The sequence below is a fragment of the Pteropus vampyrus genome, unplaced genomic scaffold, assembly GCF_000151845.1.
Source record: "Pteropus vampyrus isolate Shadow unplaced genomic scaffold, Pvam_2.0 Scaffold19, whole genome shotgun sequence".
Classification (NCBI taxonomy): domain Eukaryota; kingdom Metazoa; phylum Chordata; class Mammalia; order Chiroptera; family Pteropodidae; genus Pteropus; species Pteropus vampyrus.
In genome coordinates this window covers 9,642,522-9,647,084 of record NW_011888800.1, presented here as the reverse complement: position 1 = coordinate 9,647,084, position 4,563 = coordinate 9,642,522, and the positions used below count along the sequence as shown (strand labels likewise).

Here is a 4,563-nt window from a genome sequence, read left to right as displayed (position 1 = left end):
CTATAGCAATGCTTCCTTTTCACTTTTGACATGTATGCCTTCTTTTTATTTCTTAGTCTCACCAGAGGTCTGTCAATTTTATTAACCTTTTCAAAGAACAAACTTCTGGCTTCATAGATACTCTTTTATATATTTCTTTATTTCATTAATTCTGCTTTTATAATTTTCATGGTTTTAAACCGCTATTGTCTTTCTAATTTCTTGAAAGAGATCACTGATTTTCATCCTTTGGTTTTCTAATAAGTGTATATGAGTCTATAAATTTTCTTTAAACTGTGTGCCGCAGTTTTTGAGATGTCACTTTTTATTATCATTCAATTTAAATTATTTTCAGATGTCCAATGTGATTTTTTTTATCTGTGGGTTACTTAAAATATTTTAAAATTTCCAAATACATGTGATTATTTTGTTACCTTGTTGTTATTGATTTCTGGTTTCTTAAGTGCATTAAGGTCAAAGAATATGGCCTGTGTGCTTATAATTCTTTAAAATTGGTTGAAATTTTCCTTATGATTGAAGTGTATGGTCAGTGTTCTGTGTGTGTTTACAAAGAATGTTGTGCGGCTATTGGATGTTCTGAGGTGTTGGGTGCAGTGTTCTACATATGTTCATTTAGTCAAGTTTGTTAATCATATTTTCTGATTCTTTTATCAATTACTAAGAGAAGCATGCTAAAATCTATTTGTAGATTTATCAATTTCTTAATTTTTGCTTTATATATATATTAAAATTAAGTTGTTAGGTACATGTGAATGTATACTTGTTAATTTCTAGCTGATTGAACTATTAAGCACTTAATATAAAAGGTGAAACTTTAAAACATATGAATAAAACAGAGGGAAATATCTCTCTGGTCTCTGAGTAGAGAAGCATTCTTTAAAAGTGACACAAATATTAACCAGTAGAAGATATTTGCAGTGCAAATAACCAAGAAAAATTTGGTATCCAGAACATATAAATAATCCTGTGACTCAATATGAAACAAATGACCCAATAGAAAAACGGGCAAACACCCAAACAGGTATTCCATAGAAGAGGGAACGTAAATGGCCAATAAACTTATTAAAAGGCCGATGCTTGGCTACAGCCATGCCAACCTGAACACGCCTGATCTCATCTGATCTCAGAAGCTAAGCAGGGTTGGGCCTGGTTAGTACTTGGATGGGAGACCACCTAGGAATGAATACCAGGTGCCGTAGGTGTTTAAAAAAAAAAAAAAGATGCTTAACCACAGTGGTAATTAGGGAAATGGAAACTAAAACTACAATGAGATATCATTATGTACAAACCTTACTGATAAATATTGAATTGGCAAAGACATAGATTAATGGAATGTCTCACTGCTTGTGAGAATGTAAATTGGCAAAATTGCTTTGACCAATTCAGCATTACTCCTTTGCAGGTATGCATACCCTATGTCCCATTTATTAGATATATACCCGGAGAGACTTGCTTCTGTTCACCAGTACACATATACAATAATGTTTATGGTAATAACAGTTAAAGCAATAACAACAACCAAAAACAAAAACAAAAAACTAGAAACAACCACTTATCAACAGTAGTTTGGATATTTCAATTGTTTTATTTTCATACAATGGAAAACAATATAATTTTGAATTTTAAAAAAGCTGAGGAAGACATACAATATGATTTCCATTCATTTAAAGTTTAAAAAAACAAGCATATTAAAACTATACTTATGAATGTAGCATAGAAGAAAACTAAACAGTACATCTGTTGGAAAAACAGACCTATGAATTACTTTCAAAAAGAAAAAGGCCAGATACAAAATGTGGAATAGTGATTACCTCAGGGCTGAGAGAGGTACACAGCAGGCTTCAAAGGTCCTATTTTCAAAACTAGATGGTCAATTAATGAGAGCTTGTTTTTGTTTTATTCTCCAAACTGTACATATACATTCCATAAACTCTTCTGTATGTATTTTATAATTTAATTTTTTTAAATAATCAAGAAACTATGTCAACTTAGGAAAATTTTATCTAAAGTAGTAATCAAATATTTCGCCTTGAATAAACCATGTTTACTCATCTGAAAATTTAACTTATCCAGAGCATGTCTTTCCCTGGAAATACCTGGTAATCCAGTTTTACTATTTTTTTCTCCTGTATCTCAGCTATGTTATACAACTGTGCGATGATATTACTATTGTTATTCTAAAAGTTCAGTTAGTCAAAGAAAAGTACAAGGCATTCTCCTTTTAAAGTTCTTACTTCAGTGAATCCTAACATGCTGACTGGGACCTCTTTCGCCTTTTACTTCATACAAGGATATTTTTATTACTATCAGCCTCATCTCCTGTAGCCTGAGATAAAACAATGTATAAGACAGCCCTAGTCATGCTTCATAGTGAATACCACTCGGAGTCTATTTCTAGCAGGGAAGATCCATATTGGTGTTATATGATTCACACTCTTTAGAAAGATTCCTGTCTTTAATTATACTCTAAGTTCTAAGTAGAGGGATTGTTCAAATTTTTTAGTATAGAATAACCAATTATCTGGGAAAATAAATTTGTGTCATCTAATGTTAAGGTAAATGCTAGAGAGCTAAGGTAGTATGTTATAGAAAGTATTAAAGTGGGTACCTACAGATAGTGAAAAATATGTGTACACCTGTGGTCTGTCCTTATTCTCCTGGTGATCTGAATAAAATTCTTTTTTTTTTCCTTTTTTTTTAAAAAAAGAAAAAACAGCTTTATTGTGGTATAATTTACATCCTGTAAAATCTGCCCATTATAAGTATATAGTTCATTAATTTCTAGTATATTTCTATGGCTATGCAACCATCTCCACAAAAATAATTCATTTTTAAGAAGTATATTCTCCATATTCAGATTAGAATTTTTACCCATTCCTATTCATCTTTCATTATCCAACTTAATCACAACTTTTCCTTGTAATTTTCTCCTCCTGTTCTGGTGAATATTGACCTTCTCTTTCTCTAAACTCTGTAATACTCGTCTGTTCCCAAAGACAGTCTTTAGATATCTATTATCTAGAACTATGCACATTATTTAAGACAGCAATTGAGCCCTCTTTTATCCTCCAAACTCTTTGTCAACTACTTGAATTTCTTTATCACAATACCTGAAACCCCACCATTAGAAATATGTACTTACTGAATATGGACTGTGTATTAGCTAGTATCATGTCAATGTTAAATTTTCTGAATTTCAGAATTTTGTACTACAGTTACATAAGAGAATATCTTGGTTCTTAGGAGATACTTAGGGATAAGAATTATAATGCTTGCAACTTAATCTAAGGTGGTTCAGCAAAATAACATTAGTAATAATTACATACACACAAAAAATCATATGATATGGAATGGATGTGGGAGAGGCTAAAAAAATCTGGGAAAATATTAATAATTAGTGAATCTAGGTGGAGAGTACATGGGAGTTTATCATACAAAAGTGCAGTTTTCCTATAAGTTTGAATTTAAACAATTTAAAAAAAAAAAAAAAACATGTTCCTTTAGTTCAATTGTTCTCTATCCTGGTAGCACATTAGAATCACCTGAGAGCTTTTAGAAACTACAGATGCCTGGTCCCACCTGCTAGAGATTTTATTTTAATTGGCCTTGGGTGGGGTCCAAGCACTGGAATTTGTTTTAAATCTTTCTAGATGAATTTTTTTATGCTTCTTTTATATTCTTCAAAACATCTAGCAAGGTTCTAGGCATAAAAAAAAGTCCTCATTACATTCTGATTGAAGTGAATTCATTTAAAAAAAGTAATTTCTTAAATGTAGTTGTAATCATGTCGTGGCTGTTTACCCAAATCAGCAGCTGTAAATGTATGCATATTATAAATGTATACCAATGATATATGACTATCACCTGTCATATATGTGTATCTTTCCCATTATGATGGATAGGGGGCTATTACCCTGCCAAAGAGCTATGCTAATTGTAGTTTTAGAGGTCCAGTGAGGCAGGTCCTAAATACCCTTTCCCCCGCAAAAAAACCTATCACATATAGAGAAAGAAAAGTCCCAGTTAGGTGGGACTTCCAAGGAAAGGAAATAGGGGTTGTTCATCAAGGGTACTGCTGAGATCAATGATGCTAAGTACTTTAGACTTAGAAAGAAAAAACAAGCTGGAATATGAGTATATCGTAGAGGACAAGATGAAAAATACTGATATTTAAATTATAGGCAGGAATGATGAAAAGGACATAGCAAACAGAAATAATTAAATATATTTGTTGTTTTCTTTTTTTTTTTTTAATGCCTACAGCACCTGGTATTCCTAGGTGGTCTCCAATCCAAGTACTAACCAGGCCCAACCCTGCTTAGCTTCCGAGATCAGATGAGATCGGGCACATTTAAGGTGGCATGGCCATAGACTTAAATGTATTTGAATACAGAAAAACAAGTGCCCGCATATATAGATAAATCAAGAAAAAGAGATGAGAAAGAGTTCAGAGAATCACTGAACTAAAAAGTATCTTGAGAGAATTCAAAACAAGATTATAAACTGGCCCAGACCATTTTCTATTTCTTTTCTTTAAATCTCTGGAGCAGTTTTTTTTTTTTT

General features: G+C 32.0%; 1 non-coding gene and 1 pseudogene across 1 annotated transcript; one reads left to right on the top strand and one right to left on the bottom strand.

Moving 5' to 3' along the window:
- Positions 1-1,079: 1,079 nt before the first annotated feature.
- On the top strand, positions 1,080-1,202 carry LOC111736323 (annotated as a pseudogene).
- A 3,052-nt stretch (positions 1,203-4,254) lies between these two features.
- LOC111736418 lies at positions 4,255-4,373 on the bottom strand. Its single transcript, XR_002779174.1, has one exon. It is a non-coding gene; the product is annotated as a 5S ribosomal RNA (ribosomal RNA).
- Positions 4,374-4,563: the final 190 nt, after the last annotated feature.